The sequence below is a fragment of the Budorcas taxicolor genome, chromosome 14 (genome assembly GCF_023091745.1).
Source record: "Budorcas taxicolor isolate Tak-1 chromosome 14, Takin1.1, whole genome shotgun sequence".
NCBI classification, from domain to species: Eukaryota; Metazoa; Chordata; class Mammalia; order Artiodactyla; family Bovidae; genus Budorcas; species Budorcas taxicolor.
Window position 1 is genome coordinate 48195228 of NC_068923.1, and position 18717 is coordinate 48213944.

The 18717-nt window shown below is 42.6% G+C and overlaps 1 protein-coding gene across 6 annotated transcripts in view; it reads right to left on the minus strand.

The window, feature by feature from the left end:
* The window catches only part of EYA1 (EYA transcriptional coactivator and phosphatase 1), a 180759-nt gene that overhangs the window by 87255 nt on the left and 74787 nt on the right, over positions 1-18717 (minus strand). The window lies entirely within an intron of this gene.

The window sequence follows — 18717 nt, forward strand, 5'->3', positions numbered from 1 at the left end:
TCGCCCCAAACCTCTCTGCCAGATCACTCTACTAGATATGGGTTGAAATCTTTCAGTCTAATATGAGAAATATTATTTTCATAGAGACAATGACACTACATCTCACCAAACAGAAAATGGTAGAGAACAGCTAGAGACCTGGTAGCCATTGTTAACTGCTACTAAGTTACTGTACCAGTTACTCTATCAATTGAACAACAGTACAATTGTACTACTGACTCTAACTGGACCTTCCATGAGTCAAACTGCGTGGTCTCAGTATAACCTCCAAGTTGAAGTGCTTCTGCAAAGCCTTAAGAGTCAGGGTAGATAGGAATGGGCTTTGACAGATTAAATTTCATTTCTAAATCACAAGAGACAGCTCGATGTCTCTTGTTTCACCTTAAAACCTAATTGCTTCTTATAACTTTTAGATGTAGCTTCTCCATGTCCTCTGGCACAGCAAACCAGATGGCAAACTTCCTCATATAAACTAGTCATGTGGTTCTTGCACCCAGAAATCACCATGAGGACTTAACAAAGCTACTAGTTAATTACAGCCAGAAAATCCAAAACAATGCCACTCAATGCTCAATTTATGTTAATCAAGATGTATTTCTGAGCTAACTCATCTGGTAGAACTGTTAGAATACAGTGCTGCCTGGTCAACGATAAACATTCTCTAAAATCTGTATTAGATTTTTTTCCTGCAGAGGTCAATGTTTGTGGCAACTTCTCAAGATGTTCCAAACCAAGCTTCTCTCTTCCATGTTTTATAGAGAATCAGGAACTATGCACAGATACATTTTTTATGGAGTTCATTAGATATAAAGTTGGGTTTTAAAGAAAACATCTTGATCTCTTTTTTCTTTAAATATTGTTCAATCTGCATCTCCATACAGAATCTGAATAGTCACTACCCTACACAGAACACGCACCAGTCCCTTTGAATAGTTTCAAAATGGCATATTCACTTTGTCTCTGGAATAGCTGACATCTAATTTGCCCTGGATGTCAAGCAATTGTTGTAAAGTCTATCTTGAATGGTGATGAGCTCTCTAGCTCTGGAAGTGCATCTCTGTGAAGAAGCTGAGGACACCAAGTAATGTGTCTTACCACGTGTTTTATACCTTGACTTCCAGAAAGAGATCATTTTGTCCTAAAAGTAATTTATCTTACCTAGGTTTTCTGAACTCAGATTTCCTCCAATTGACTGCCTATTCCTTTACTTCTTGGTGTTTACTTCTTTATCTTTTTTTTTTTTTTTAAGCTCAGTTAAATCTTTAAAAATACATTTTGTCTCAATTTGACAATAGAAAAGCTAGAATGAAATCAATTACTTACTTCTGTAAACCTCCCTCCAAAGAAAACAAACTGAAAGATCAAAGTTTACAAAAACATTTTTACATCATGTTATGTAGTTTTTCCAGGTGAAGAAAATAAACTCTAAGAGATGGACAATCTGACATTTTAAAATATTAACACACACACACACACACATACCCCTCCTTATAGGCTTCAATTTATTAGAAGGAATGTGAAATTTGAATAATGCAAGCTATTTAAAAAAAATTCTTCCTCTTTGTTTTACAAGGTAGTATGAAATGCTTCTAACTCTCCTAACCAGCTTTTCTGTCTCTTAGTTCTCCTTCCTCCTACTAGGGCAAAACAATTCAACAAATAATTTAATCTTCTAATCCACCATCTTATGTTTCATTAAAATCCTCTCTAAATTGTTCCACTTTACCCCCACTGAGATAACGGATGTGAAAACATTCAGAAAAGCATTCATTTCATTTAACCAACATTGACTGAATGTTCACATTCTTCAAGGACTATACTAGGAGCCTGAAGTATAATGACGTACCAACCAGGTATGGTTCCTGCTTTCTGGGAGCTTAACATTCAGAGAAGGGCACTGATTCATGAATAAAAATGAGAGATTACCAAACAATAAGGAAAAGGTAATGAAATGGGAAAAGTAGACTGCTGGGTGACCACAGAGGAACTCCATGTAATTCAGATATGCAGGGTTACAGGAGTTTTCTGCTGATGGGAGCCAAATTTGCCAATGAAGAGGGTATATAACAGCTCCAGTCACAGATCATGTGTGAAGGTGCAAAAAGAGAGAGCATGCTGGACTTCCCTAGTGGTCCAGTGGTTGAGACTCTGCTTGCCAATGCAGGCGACATGGGTTCCATCCCTAGTAAGATCCCACGTGCTGTGGGGCAACTAAGTCCACACACCACAGCTGCTGAATCTGTGCTCTAGAGCCCAGGAGCCACGATTACTAACTTCATGTGCTAAAACTACTGAGCCCATGAGCTCTAGAGCCCATGCTCTGTAAAAAGAGAAGCCACCATAATGAGAGGCACACACACTGCAACTAGAGAGCAGCCCCCACTCTCCACAACTAGAGAGAAGCCTGCACAGCAATGAAGGTCCAGCATAGTCAAAGATAAGATTATTTAAAACAGAGAGAAAGAGAACATACTGAAGAACTGAAAAACAATCAATGTGACCTGACTCTATGGAACACAGGGATGAGACTGGAGTGGCAGGCAAAGAATTCAACAAGGAGGTGATGTCATCAAATTTCGATTTTTTTTAGATTGATGACTCCACCTCTAGTGTAGTGAGGGTGGAGACAAAAGAAGACGGAGAAAGGGAGAGAGATCCTCACAAGGGGATAACTCAGTCATCAAGGTGACGGATGCTGGTGGCCCAGATGCAGGCAGCAGGGATAAGGGAGAGTTACGGATTCAAAGAGGTATTTGGTAGTGAAATCAATTACTAATGGGATAAAAAAGGGGGTGAGGATGATGCTCACACTAGTGGTTGGCAGCTTGGCAGATTCCAGTATAAGCACGGGGCTTAGGAAGAAGGGATGGAGAGGAAAATGTAGGTGACAATTTGGGTCCAGCTTTGCATATATTGAAGAGTCTGTGCCATTTGAGTTAGATGTCTGATAGGCTGATAGCACCGAAGCTCAGAAAAGAAAGGTGGGTTGAGTTTAGATTTGGAAATTGATACCACATGTAGTGGTACAGAGGTAAAGAATCCTCCTGCCAATGCAGAAGACGTAAGACATGTAAGAGATGCTAGTTCAATCCCCGGGTCAGGAAGATCCCCTTGAGGAGGGCATGGCAATCCACTCCAGTATTCTTGCCTGGAGAATCCCATGAACAGAGGAGCCTGGAGGATTATGGTCAATATGGTCTCAAAGAGTTGGATATGACTGAAGAAACTTAGCATGCACACATGTAGCGGAACAAATAGATGTCATAAAAGTTGGCTTAAAGCTCAACACTCAGAAAACGAAGATCATGGCATCCGGTCCCATCACTTCATGGGAAATAGATGGGGAAAGAGTGGAAACAGCGGCAGACTTCATTTTTTTGGGCTCCAAAATCACTGCAGATGGTGACTGCAGCCATGAAATTAAAAGACGCTTACTCCTTGGGAGAAAAGTTATGACCAACCTAGACAGTATATTCAAAAGAAGAGACATTACTTTGCCAACTAAGGTCCGTCTAATCAAGGCTATGGTTTTTCCTGTGGTCATGTATGGATGTGAGAGTTGGACTGGGAAGAAAGCTGAGGGCCGAAGAATTGATGCTTTTGAACTGTGGTGTTGGAGAAGACTCTTGAGAGTCCCTTGGACTGCAAGGAGATCCAACCAGTCCATTCTGAAGGAGATCAGCCCTGGGATTTCTTTGGAAGGAATGATGGTGAAATTGAAACTCCAGTACTTTGGCCACCTCATGCGAAGAGTTGACTCACTGGAAAAGACTCTGATGCTGCGAGGGATTGGGGGCAAGAGGAGAAGGGGACGACAGAGGATGAGATGGCTGGATGGCATCACGGACTCGATGGACGTGAGTCTGAGTGAACTCCGGGAGTTGGTGATGGACAGGGAGGCCTGGCATGCTGCGATTCATGGGGTCGCAAAGAGTCAGACACGACTGAGTGAGTGAACTGAACTGAACTGAACAACATGCAGTGTGTGTAGAAGAAATGGGCACAGAATGGTGGGTGGGGTGTGAAAAGGAATACCAAGGTCAGTGCATTATAGATGAAAGAATATGATAGCAAGGAAAGAGGGATCAGTAATTTCAGATCACCCAAGATATAATGAAAAAGGAAGACTGAATTCAAAAGTACTTTAGAGCCGAAGAGGTCTTTGGTATACATGGTGAAAGTATAGGTCTGACAAGTAAAGGACTTCCCTGGTGGCTCAGAGGTTAAAGTGTCTGCCTGGAATGTAGGAGACCAGGGTTCGATCCCTGGGTCGGGAAGATCCCCTGGAGAAGGAAATGGCAACCCACTCCAGTACTCTTGCCTGGAGAATCCCATGGTGGGAGGAGCCTGGTAGGCTACAATCCATGTGGTCACAAAGAGTCGGACACGACTGAGCAACTTCACTTCTACTTCACTTTGGTGGATAAAGATGAGAGAGTAGAAAGTAAAAGAGCAAGCAGGGGGCAAAGCTCCTAAAATATTACCAATGACCCTAAAATGGCCAAATCCAATAACTTTTAGTCTTCAATCGTATCTGACCTTTCTGTGGCTGTGCTGGCCACCTGCTCATTTAAACCATGAACCCATTAGAATAACTGGACTTCCCATTCTTCTGCTCTTCACTCTACCACTCACACTGTACCTTCTGTCTCTTTGGCTACCATTTCCCTCTACGTAAAGTTTAAATGTTCTTGATGTCAGTGATACTAAATGTGATCTGCAACAAAAAAAAAAGAAAAAAAAAAAGGAGTTTGCAAAATCAGCATGTTAAGCAATGCAATGTCTTGCTAAGATTTTTTAAAGTCAGCTCAAGTAAATAGCAAGCTTATTTACAATTACATACTGAAGCAAATCCCATCTCTCACCATGGACCAGTGATAAACAACTGGTGCACAGCCAGCCCCTGGGTAGACTATATTCTGAGAAGCAGTGCACTAGAGTTTCTCTCCTTAGCCCTCTTAGCTCACTATAGGCTCTAAGTGGTTTGTAGCATCCGTTAGAAGGATTTCAATGATAACCCAGGCTGATGATGGGCTAAAGCTTTACCTCATCTCTTTGATCTGACTATCCCACTGCTTGCCAGACTTCTTGATCTGAATATTCCATGAATACCACAACTAAAGTTGTTCTAAACTGAATCCTCCATCTCTGTTCTTCAGTCTGATGAGTGGTACATCTATCCAGTTTTCCAAGCCAGAATTTCTTTGGTAGCTCCATCAAATCAAGACTAAGTTCTGTGGCTTTTCTCTCCTAAATACTTTTGCTCCAAGATTAGGCCTTCGTTATCCTTTGTCTTAATTCTTGCAAATGGCTATTTCCAAGCTTCCTACCTTCAGCCTTTTACCTATCTTCTGCACCACTATGACAGCAAGCTTGAAAACCATTCAATGCTCCAAACCCTCTGGGGGGAAGGGGACAGGAAAAACAGTCTAGATTCTAAGACTCTGACCTGTGGACTCAACTGCCACATTTCAAATCATGACCCCACTACTTATTAGGCTTTGTTCAAGTTATTTTCCTTTTCTTGGACTCAGTTTCACCACCTGTAAAATGGAAATCAATGGTATAAAGTAAAACTACTGTGTAAAGGTATTTAGAACCATACATGACACTAGCAGGAGAAAGTCCCGCTGAGCCACTTTCTGACACCTTATCTCTAACCGATCTGACTTCAGACACATCTAATTAGCTCAGCTCTCCACAAGTGCCATGCTTTTCATGATTCCGCACAGTGTCCTTTTCTTAGAATGCCTTTTCTCCATACTTACTCCCCTCATCAGTCTGAGAAATTCCTAGTAAGCTCTGAAGATCAAGCTCAAGTATCTTTTTTGTGATTTTCCATCTAAATCTTGGTTCCTACTTTGAATTTACTTTTATCTCTATTATAGGGTTATATAATTTTTGTAATCACTTATGCTCATTATGTGCTTATGAACTGTGGTGCTGGAGAAGATTCTAGGAGTCCCTTGGGCTGCAAGGAGATCAAATCAGTCAATCCTAAAGGAAATCAACCCAGAATATTCATTAGAAGGACTGGTGCGGAAGCTGAAGCTCCAATACTTTGGCCACCTGATGTGAAGAGTTGACTCACTGGAAAAAAAACCCTGATGCTAGGCAAGACTGAGGGCAGGAGGAGAAGGGGGTTGACAGAGGATGAGATCACTGGATGGCATCACTGACTCAAAGAACATGAGTTGGAGCAAATTCCAGGAGATGGTGAAGGACAGGGAAGCCTGGTGCACTATAGTCCATGGGGTTGCAAAGAGTTGGACATAGCAACAGAACAATACATGTTCATTATAGAAAAACTTGTTTAAGCAAATGTCCATCACTCCTGCTCTTAGAGAGCAGCCCTGGAGGTATTTGTTTTATATTCTGAAAGCACAGTAAGAGTACAGAGCATAAAGTAGATAGTAAAAAAAAAAAAAAAAAAAATCAATGATCAAAAGAATGAGTGTTTCTCTAGTTTTTACTCTTTTAAATCTATGAAGATTATCTATTTCTATTGGCAAGTCAAAATATTTACAAGTGGGAAAGAGCTAGAATTCTTTTTAAGGCTTATTTAAAAGTTAATGTTTACATATTCAATCATAAAATATTAAAATCTACACAAGATTATTAAAATTCTACATTTGTAAATACTACCAAAGAGTTCCATAAACCCTTTAAGAGTCAAAAGGAAAACAGAAAACTGGAACTCAGAAGAGTCCAGCTAGTCCATCTGAGCTCCTAACTCCCACCTGAACCTTGGGGAAGGGATTTCCTTATTTTTCAGTCTTCAGTCTCCTGGTTTGTCAAGTTGAGGACACAACCTGGATTACATAAAGTCTGATTATCTACAAATGTACAATATTTACCAGATTGGCTCAGATGGTAAAGAATCTGCCTGCAATGCAAGGCACCTGTGTTCGATCCCTGGGTCAGGAAGATACTCTTGGAGAAGGGCATGGCTACCCACTCCAGTATTCTTGCCTGGAGAGTCCCATGGACAGAGGAGCCTGGCAGGCTACAGTCCATGGGTCACAAAGAGCTGGACATGACTGAGCAACTAACACATGCACACCCCAGATGATTTTGTTTCTCCCTGCGCGCGCGCGCGCACGCACACACACACACACACACACACACACCCCACTTAGTTTTTGTTTCTCCCTCTCACTCACCCTCAGAATAATGGGTCTAAAATACTTCAAGCAACTCTAACTCTCAGAGCCAGCAGGGTTTACTATCTACAGAATCTAGTCCAAACAGTTTTTAAAAGGATTTTGTCCATTTAAATTGGCCAGTTTGACCACAGCCCTATAAGCACTGGATGTTGCTGTTTTAAAGATGTTCTTACCATTTTATTAGGTGCACAAAATAGTGCTTTAACTGGGAAATATTGGAGATGCTTATATGTATGTGGTTAAAAAGTAATTTCCCTCCATGAACTGTCCAAATTCTTTGTCAATTTTAAAATATTCATTTAATGATTTATATAAAGTTTTAACACCTTTTTTCATATTTGCAGACATTCTTCCAAGTGTGAGAACACCTCCAATTATGTTGATATTTCAAATTATGTTTTTCCTCGAGAAGTTTTTTATTTTGATAGAGTCCTGCTCCACAGCCTAAAAGCTTGATTGGCGCCTTGAAGATTTAGGAGATTGAAGATTTAGATTCATACTGTTCACAACAAATAATCTAAGGTTGCTGGGAAGCTCTGATCTAACTTTATATTCCTGGGAATATACATACCAGTGGAGTTGTAAGGAAAGTAGGGTACAGGGCTCCTCCAGTTCCCTTCTCTGTGCTTTGGGATGATGAAGGCCCTCCTTGCTCAGTCCTAAGTCTAATCAATGGGAAAGACTACTCCCCCGAAAAAGAAGTAAGTAACTGAGCTCCTTGCCAAGAGGAAGCTCTTGCGACGTGTATATGACACTGCATTCAGGCCAGGACAGCCACATCTCTGGACCCTGAATCTACATTAAAATGACACGGAAGTACAGAGCTTTGGGGGAAATGCTTTTTAACATTATTTGAATTTAGTAAACATGAGACCTAGTGATCAATTTTTATACAGTTGACCCTTGAACAACTTGAGATTAATCTGCCTATAATGGATAGTCAGCCCTCTGTATCCATGCTTTCTCCCCACTCACAGCATCAACCAATCTCAGATCATAGTCTTGTATGTGGTATTTACTAGTGAAAAGTATCCCTGTATCAATGGACCTACACGGTTCACACTAATGTTCAAGGGTCAACTGTATTCTGTTTGCTGCTAGGGAGGACTCAGATAAAAGGAAAAAAGTATATTACTTCCTTAAAAGCAGATATTGCCACGTTCAAGACTCAAGTATTCAAGGATATGGGGTGAGTATGAAGAAGATGACAATCAACACTGAGGTACCCTGAACTTTGAGACTCTCAAGGTCAACCTAGGTACACACACAAATTATCTTAAAAGGTGGTTTATCAAGACAAAAATCATGAAGACTGAAAGGAAGAATTAATGAAGAATGAGAGAGATTGATTCTGATTCAGTGAGGAAAGGTTATCATGGCTCTCTGGAGGCAGATGCATCAAGTTTGATGCTACTGGCCACAGGAACCATATACGTCCATTGGGTATGTTTCTGTTAATAATTTTTATAATTGGTTTTCCTAGGTAAGGGAAAGCTGCTGGGTAAGGCTGAGTCAAATTACAGTAACCAAGGAGGATTGTATCTTACTCTAGATATAGATTCTGCAATCAATACAAAGTGAAAACCACCTACAATCAAAATTGCCCCCAAATTCTCTCAACCAGATACACTGAGTAGCAAAGGGTGGGACAGTGGGGTACAGATCACACAGGCCCTCGTGAGGCATGGAATTGACTTGCCCACACTATTTAACTTCAATTCTCCTTTTTTAGGGAGAAGGCAATAGCAACCCTCTCCAGTACTCTTGCCCAGGAAATCCCATGGATGGAGGAGCCTGGTGGGCTACAGTCCATGGGGTGGCGAAGAGTTGGACAAGACTGAGTGACTTCACTTTCACGCACTGGAGAAGGAAATGGCAACCCATTCCAGTATTCTTGCCTGGAGAATCCCAGGGATGGGAGCCTGGTGGGCTGCCGTCTATGGGGTCACACAGAGTCGGACACGACTGATGTGACTTAGCAGCAGCTCCTTTTTTAGAGTGGCAGGTGTCTGTACATTTTAATACAGAGGTCAGTAAGGTTTTTTTCTTTTTTGGGGGGGAGGTAAAAGAGTCAGCAAATGGTTTCGTGGACCATATGGTCTCTGTGGCAATGACTCAATTCTGCTGATATGGGCCAAAGGTAACCCCAGACAGGATGTTGGTGAAGGAGTACAGGGGTGTTTCAATAAAACTTTATTTACAAAACAGATTTGGCTTGTGGGAACATATAATTGTATTCATTAATGTAACCCTGTGTGATTATGAGATTCAGGCAAGTGACTGTCACCTGACTTTTCTGGGTATTATCACTTTTTCAAAAGTGTTAACCAATGGTGAATGGTAAAACTGTGTGGTAAAGACAGTAAGTGAAACATGTTGTTGAAATACTTGGAAAACAAGGTCCAAAACAAGGTGTTAATTTTGAGGGAGTTGATAACAAGTAGAAAAGGAATTTAAGATATACTTTTGAAAAGGCACTATCCCAGGTGTTAAGAGAGCTTAGCCATCACGTCAAGCCATCACCCCTACCTTGAATATGCAAACAAGGTAGAGGAGGATAGGATTTTGCTTTTCTCATGAACACAGTAACTTGACATGCAAAACAGATTACAGATTCTCCTGGGGTTGATAAGGGCACCAGACACCTCCATCCTGGGAGGGATTCTGGGTTCTCATCTCCAGCAGAACAGGTCTCCGTGCAGGTACCAGGCCTGATGAAGCTGCTTTAAGGTGGGCACTGCTCCAGGTGTGCCACCCTGGGGACACTTGTTTCCTGGGCTCTCTGTAGCTGACTGAATTCTGTCACAAATGACCAGAGCAGGCAAGCTCCAGTGACACTGGATGATAAGCTAAGCTTGTTTCTGAGGAAAGAAAAATTCAAAGGCCCCACCTGCCGTGGTCAAATCATACTGTTCACAACACAGTCAGCCCTCTGTATCCTCAAGTTTAGCATCCATAGATGAAAAATATTTTTTTAAAAATCCAGAAAGCTCCAAAAAACAAAACTTGAATTTGATGCTTTTGAACTGTGGTGCTGGAGAAGAATCTTGAGAGTTTGGACTGCAAGGAGATCAGACCAGTCAATCCTAAAGGAAATCAGTCCTGAATATTCATTGGAAGGACTAATGCTGAAGCGGAAGCTCCAACTCTTTGGCCACCTGATGCAAAGGACCAACTCATTGGAAAAGACCCTGATGCTGGGAAAGATTGAGGGCAGGAGGAAAAGGGGACGACAAAGGATGAGACAGTTGGATGGCATCACCAATTCAATGGACATGAGTTTGAGCAAACTCTGGGAGATGATGAAGGACATGGAAGCTTGGTGTGCTGCAGTCCATGGGGTCTCAAAGAGTTGGACACGACTTAGTGACTGAACAAGGAACAATTCACATAGCATTTTCATCAAATTAGGTATTCTAAGTAATCTAGAGATGAGTTAAAGTATACAGGAGGATGTGCATAGGTTATATGCAAATACTATGACATTTTATAAGGGACTTGACAATCTGTGAATTCTGTATGGGGTGGAGGGCCAACAGGAACCAAACCCCCAGGATACTGAGGGATGATGGGACAGGAAAATTAGGAAGTTTGGGTGAAAGGGCAAATGGAAAGGGGGCATGGATATGTCCGTGTTCTTTTCAAGTACTCTTTTCACAATGAACACTCAGATTTTCTTTGACTTCCAGTGACCTCTGACAACTGTGTCTGACAACCATTCCTTCCCAGGCCTACCCCCTCAACCCCAGTCCCCTGACAACACTATAAAATGGATTCTCCTCTCCTATAAGTCATCCTGGAACCAACCTCTCTACTCAGAGATCCTCAGACTTAAAAAGTGCAATTTCTACTATTCTCAGAACTCTACAGAAGTTCCCTTGGTGGCCTAACCTTCACGCTTGCATTATCTGGTGACAGAGTCATTCCCATGGAAGACAAATGCTCACAGCAGAGCACAGGTGTATATATTCATCTCATTCAGTTAATTTGATTTTTTTCCCCCAGTAAAAGGGGAACAATGTTGGAAAACATCTTCAAAAAGGTCTTTTAGATACTGTTTTTGGAAAGCAACCTTTGAAAAAAGTCAATTTTAAAGCAGCTACAAAATCAGTCACCTTATGGGTGTGTGACGTTACTCACTCAGCTGTGTCAGACTTTTTGTGACCCCATGGACTGTGTAGCCCACCAGGCTCCTCTGTCCATGGGATTTCCCAGGCAAGAATACTGGAATGGGTTGCCATTTCCTTCTCCAGGAGATCTTTCCGACCCAGGGATTGAACCTGGGTCTCTTGCATTGCAAGCAGATTCTTTACCATCTGAGCCACCAGGGAAGCCCCCACCTTACTCATGCCTTAGATCTAAACTTCCGTTCACACTGTCTTTCTCTGCTGGAGTTTGAGAAACAAATGGGGAGGATTTTCTTATGTCTTTTCTTTTTAAATCAGTCATCTATGCCACATCTATACTGACAATGAACCATAACCTCTGATACTGACTAGTGTCACTTTTCCCACCTTCCCTTTCCCACTATTGTGATTTGGGGAATTCTGACTAGGGAGACACCCCTAGGGCATGTTTTCAGTGATGAAAGTTTCTAAACAGTGCTGATGCATCTGCTCACTTTCTCAGAACACTGCTATACCCTCATCTTTGTCTATCTGTGATGATGGCGCTTCTCTTTCAGATTTGACCTTTCTTTCTTAAACTTTTAAAAGGAATGTAAACATGTAATGCTATCTTCTCCTGAAGTCCTAGCTCTGGCCAGTGCCCCTGGGTCTACAGCCCATGGGTGTGTTTGATCAGATTCAGCCAGTAGCCCTGTACCAGGCCAGCTCCATAGACGTGTGGCCTGTGTACTCACATGGCACCCCAGGCTCCAAAAAGGCCCTGTACGTGGTTGAATGCCCTGTTGTGCTGTTTCTTTCTTTTTTAGAGTCTAGTGTTTATTTTGTGTTATGGCAGGTACACATGAATTTCAAAAATTTAAGACATATAAAAAGGGGTTAGGGACTAACATTTGTATCAATAATCGATAAAGGTCTAAGATTGTTTATTATACAGCAGGGTACAACGGTAGTGCTAATTCTAACAGGGCACCATGGAAATGAATCTAAAAATCATCATTTAGGTTTTATACAAACAAAGTATTTGCTGCTGTTTTAGAATTTGGGGACATAGCGTGCTGTGCAGTTTTGAAAGTCCTAATCTATGAACAAAGGGCATGCATCTTGTGCCCTTTGGCCCACAAACCCTTTAGCCTTCCTGCCTGTGGCTGTCACAAACAAATGCCTGAGCCAGTGGAGCAGCTCCACCTTGGGATTACGTGCTTAGAGCACCTGCTTCGCGCCAGGCAAGATGCTAAGTGCAACAAGACAATGGTTCCTGTCCTGACAGAACCCCAGAGCTGCTGTGTTCCCTGCATATCAAGGCATCACATGGGACAGCTTGCCACTCGGGACCAAGTCTCCTTCTAGCCTCAAGCAAGAAACCTGCCTCCCCAACCAATGAAAAAATAAAAGCATCCACTCTCCATGCTTTCCACGCCTGGGTAAACCCCCTGCCAGTACTTTTCAGGCACTGTCTCCTCCTCTCTTGTTAGGATGGACCAATTTCTGTGCTCCTAAAACCAACCTCTCATTTGGGCATGAGATCCCAGCCCCTGTCAACTACTTCAGCCAGTGTTCCTCTGGATCACTTACATATGCATACAGACTGGATCTATATCCTGCCTGAAAAAATATCCCCAATTTTTTCCTCCAGTTTCTGCACCATTTTTCTATTACCTTGTAATGGACAGCAGAAATAAGTGAAAGAATTGGGTTTGCTGCATAAGTTTCTCCTCCTCCCATTCTCTTTTACATCCATTCCAATCACGCTGTTTTCTCCAGCATGTCGCCAACACTCCCCTCTGCCAGTAGCCCCAGGGATGGCTTTCCCTGGTGGTCCAGAGATTAAGAATCCACCTGTGAATGCAGGGTACATGGGTTCAATTCCTGGTCCGGGAAGATCTAACGTGACTCGGGGCAACTAAGCCCGTGTGCCACAACTGCTGAGGCCTACACGCCCTAGAGTCCATGCTCCACAACAAGAGAAGCCACCACAGTGAGAAGCCTCTGCACTGCAACTGGAGAGTAGCCCCCTCGCTCACCGCAACTAGAGAAAGCCTGGGAGCAGCAACGAAGACCCGGCACAGCCAAAAAGAAAGAAGGAAATAGAAGCAATTATTAAAGAAAGAAGAAAAGATCCCCAGAGATTCCTGCTTTGTCATCTCCAATGGTCAAGTCTCAGGTTCCATGTTTTCAAGCCTTCAGTGGCATTACACCTGGCGGATCACACCGCACTCCCATGCAACACCTGCTTCCCACAGCCTCGTGCTCCCTCTGGCTCTCCCCCCTGCTGTATTCACACTCAGCGTCCTGCTCAACTCATCCAGACACATCAGCTCTAAGCGGCATCTCTGTTGACAAGTTTAGACTCTAAATGTTCCTGTGAGCATCAGACTTACTTATCCAACAACTTCCTTGCCATGCCCTCTCTGGATTTCTCAGAGGCATCTCAAACTCATGCGCCAAACTGGAAACCCTGATGTCCCCAATTCCACCTTCTCTCCCTGCCATTTTCCCATATTAGTCAATGGCAAATGTGCTTTTCTAGCTGTTTGTACCCCAAACCACGATGTCACCCATGACTCCTCTCTTACTCTTCACATTCAATCCACAGACAAATCCCAGTAGCTACACTCTTTAACCTCTCTCAGGTCTGACAGCCATCAGTGCCTCCAGCCCCAGCCCGGCTCCCACTACATCTCACCTGGACCACTGGAAGCATCTCCTACATGATAGCCCCCAATCCCCATCTTGCCTTGCCACAGCTCACTCTCGGGTCAACAACCAGACAGATGCCTTTTAAATGTCATGACATCTCGCTACTTCTCTGCTTAAACATTTCTCAAAGCACTCAAAACAAAACCCAAAGTCTACCCCATGCCTACACGCCTGCTGTGATGTGGGCTCTGTACCCCTCACCCTCACCCCCACATTTTCCTCTGCCAATGCACTCCAACCACACTGGCCTTCCTGCCACTCCCCAAACCCACCAAGCACAGTCCCCAGTCCAAGCCTTGGTAATTCTGTTTCCTCTCCCAGAACAGTCTTCCCCTAAACACATAAGGTCTCTCCTCCATCCCCTTTCGGCTATCTGCTAAAATGTCACCTTGCTGGACCACAGGTTCAGAAATAGTTCACCTGCTCTAACTCTTCTCTTTATGCACCATGTCATCCTTCCAGGTACTTCTGACTACTAAATGCATTTTAATATTTACTTATTGTCTGTGTCCGCTCCAGTACTCTTGCCTGGAAAATCCCATGGATGGAGAAGCCTGGTAGGCTGCAGTCCATGGGATCGCTAAGAATCGGACACAACTGAGCAACTTCCCTTTCACTTTTCACTTTCCCGCTTTGGAGAAGGAAATGGCAACCCACTCTAGTGTTCTTGCCTGGAGAATCCCGGGAACAGGGGAGCCTGGTGGGCTTCCGTCTATGGGGTCGCAGAGTCGGACACGACTGAAGCGACTTAGCAGCAGCAGCATTGTCTGTGTTCCCTGGTAAACTGTAAACTCCCAGAGGGCAGAGACTTTATTTTGTTCACTGCTAAGTCCCCCGTGTCTAGAACAGAGCCTGGAACATTCCAGAGGCTCAATAAAGTTTGTTGTTGGATGAAATAACAATCTGGCACGTGGAGCATCCTTGGTTCACAAAATGCACATGACCACATGATTGATATTCCCTGACGTAAAGTTTAATTTTCAAAACTCTCTTATAGGATCTCCCTGGCAGTCCAATGGTTAAGACTTCGCCTTCCAATGTAGGGGGTGCTGGTTTGATCCCTGGTTGGGGAGCTAAGATCCCACATGCCTCATGGTTGAAAAACCAAACAGAAAACATAAACAACATTGTAAACAAATTCAGTGAAGACTTAAAAAAAAGGTGCATGTAAAAAACAACAGCAACAAAACACTCTCTTGAGGAATGTGTCACAGGTAAGTATGTATCTATGCGGCTTCACGCTCATTCAGGGAGAATGTGACACACACGCTCAGTTCCTTATTCCATTTTCTGGGTTCAATCAACTTCATCTGGTACAGAACTAGGAGCTTTTATATGTATATATATAAAGTTATGACAAACCTAGACAGTGTATTAACAAGCAGAGACATCGCTTTGCTGACAAAGGTCCATATAGTCAAAGCTATGGTTTTTCCAGTAGTCATTACAGAAGTGAGAGTTGGACCATAAAGAAGGCTGAGTGCTGAAGAAATGATGCTTTCAAATTGTGGTGCTGGAGAAGACTCTTGAGAGTCCCTTGGACAGCAAGGAGATTAAACCAGTCAATCCTGAATGAAATCAACCCTGAATATTCATTGGAAGGACTGATGCTGAAGCGCCAATACTTTGGCCACCTGAAAGGAAGAGCTGACTCATTGGAAAAGACCCTGATGCTGGGAAAGACTGAGGGCAGGAGGAAAAGGGGACGACAGAGGATGAGATGGTTGGATGGCATCACCGACTCAGTGGACATGAATCTGAACAAACTGGGAGATGGTGAAGGACAGGGAAGCCTGGCACGCTGCAGTCCATGGGCTCACAAAGAGCTGGAAATGACTTAGTGACTGAACAACGATTCTGTGTAACATGTCAGTGCTGTCACATGAAGTGAACTGTTCAAAGTCACCTCTCTGGGCTCAGGTATCTTATTGGTAAAGATAATCATAAAGTGACTTCCAGCTTTAAAAAGCTTTGATCATTCAAAGAAATTTAGTTTAAGTTTGTTCTGATTGAAGTGATACCATCATTGAGCTCATTCAAAAGGGTCTGTATCTCTAGCCTTGGATGGACAGCCTTTTCCTATCCTTTCTGTCCCACACTCATTTGCATCTTTGGATGCTGAGGATAAATTTCACCTCCTTTATTAGTTTTTTCTTCCAACACTTTACATAAGAAATCTCTGGTTCCTGACTTCTTCTGGACACTGTGCTGCTTCTCCTAGCTCTAAGGAAACATTTTAAAGACAACCTTTCTTAGAGTTGGTTGTTCACACAGGATACTCCTTAAGGACAGCGAATAACCCTCTTGCTCTCTGTATCCACATGGAACCCAAGAGTACTTGGTAATTAAGAGATGCTCAATAATTAGCCAAGGGAATGTTAGAGAACACCACCAAATCTTCATTCACAAGTAGCAGAGAAAACCGTGCTTCCTGCCTTTCTTTCACCTAGAGAACAGCGTAACAAAATTTAATGGCAAGGTGGAGCAATACCTCTCAAGAGAATTGTACTTCCTCTATAACCTTTATCAACATCACAGCTGAGTCAAGGGAGGTAATTAGATGAACAAATGTACTGAAACGAACACATTAGGGGAAAAAAATGGGAAACTGGAAAGGAAAGAGATCCCTCAGAAAGAAAGTGCTTAGAATGCCCAGAACATTTAAAATGTCCTCAGGGATGGAAAAGAAAAGAAACTGCAGCAGTCAGAAATGATGTCAGTGGTAGAGAAAATGAATCCTTACATTTGGGAAGCATATTACAATTGGCAACATGCTTTTTATATGAATTACCTGAATTGAGTACAAGCCTATGAACTAGACAAGAAGGAATGAGACTCTTAACAGAGAAAAGAAAAGATGGAGACGTGCTCTTGGGAGGCTATTATTAGGAGACTCTTGAAGGGGTTTTAGCCAAAATGGTGGCACTTAAAAGATGGCTGTAATGTAATTTGCAAAACAGGCGTTTTCTCAGCATGAGTAGTTGTGGTAAATCTTTTCTCTGGCCTTTATTCTTATCAAATAAAACATTTAAATTCTTCATCTTATTTTCTGAGTAATTCATATTCTACATTCACCAAAAAGGGTTTAAGATACCCACCAAATATATATACAATAACTATGCAGCAATCTTTTGAAACAATGAATGAGTATCTTAGAAGAACACCGAGTTGGAGAATGTAAATAAAATGAAGCTGGGGGAAGTTGGTCAGTGCAGGTCTGCAGTCAGCAAAAATATCGGGTTGGCCATAAAGTTCATTCAGCTGTTTCCATAAGGTGCTATGGAAAACCCAAAAGAACTTTTTTGGTAACCCAGTGACTCATGGGGGATATAAAGTGAGACAAGACAATTTATCCACAGTTTTTGTAAAGAAACGAGACGGAAATACCTCACAGGATTGCTCATTGAGAGGGTGTGTGTGATACCAGGAACATGCCTTCCTAGTAAATAAAACAGCACGTTTCATAAGACTCTTAACTCCTAAGGCTGACTGCACTGGATTCCACATGGCTGACTTGGTGGTTCAGAGCACAGAACACTGACTTTGCGCATCTTCCTTATTTTAAGGATGAAACTGAAGGTTTCTAGAAGAACAGGGCCATTATTTACCTTTCTGGCAGCTGCCAGAAGCCAGTTTCCACTTGAGTTTTAGATGGCAATGAGGGAGGAGGCAATGATGGCTAAGTTGGAGGAGAGTGATACTTGGCTGCTGAGTTGAGACAAAACTCACAAGCTTTGTTACTAAGTTAGTTACACTGAGAACAGAAATAACATTCTCTTATAAAAATTAAGATGCCTTACCAGGAGAGATTCCCAGGTGGAAGGCCACAGACCTGAGGGAAGGCCAATGATATTCCTCAAAAAGCTATTGAGGACCCATAGAGACCTACGAAGTAACAGGCCAACAAGCCTCCAAAGTGACCTGCCAATTTTATACTGGAAGATTTTTTAAGTGGGAGTTACCTCTCTTGGCAACAAATAACCAAACAACCTCATAAAATCCTTGAATAAATTACATTACACTATATAAGACTCTCAGTGACTATTACCTCACCAAAGGAAGTGCTCAGTTGTGTTAGACTTTTTGACCCCATGGACTGTAGCCTGCCAGCCTCCTCTGTCCATGGGATTTCCCAGGCAAGAATACTGGAGTGAATTGCCATTTCCTACTCCAGAGGACTTCACAACCCAGGGGGATCAAACCCACATCTCCTGCACTGCAGGCAGGTTTTTGTGTGTGTGTGTGTGTTGATTTTTTTTTACCGCTGGGCCCTTGGGGAAGCCCCTATCAAATGATAAGACAAGACTTAAAAGAAATTGATAACTTCAAGTTACCAGTCACAGAAACACATGTGTAAAATAAGCCAAGGCAAGTACGCTTGATGAGTAGTCTTACAGAAGTAATCAGAAGTCAGAGACCAACAAGTATTAACTAACTTTCAGTTCAGTTGCTCAGTCACATCCAACTCTTTGTGACCCTATGGACTGCAACACGCCAGGCTTCCCTGTCCATCACCAACTCCTGGAGCTTGCTCAAACTCAAGTCCATCAAGTTTGTAATGCCATCCAACAACTTCACCTTCTGTCGGCCCCTTTTCCTCCCACCTTCAATCTTTCCCAGCATCAGGGTCTTTTCTAAGGAGTCAGTTCTTTGCATCAGGTGGCCAAAGTATTGGGGCTTCAGCTTCAGCATCAGTCATTCCAATGAATATTCAGGACTTATTTCCT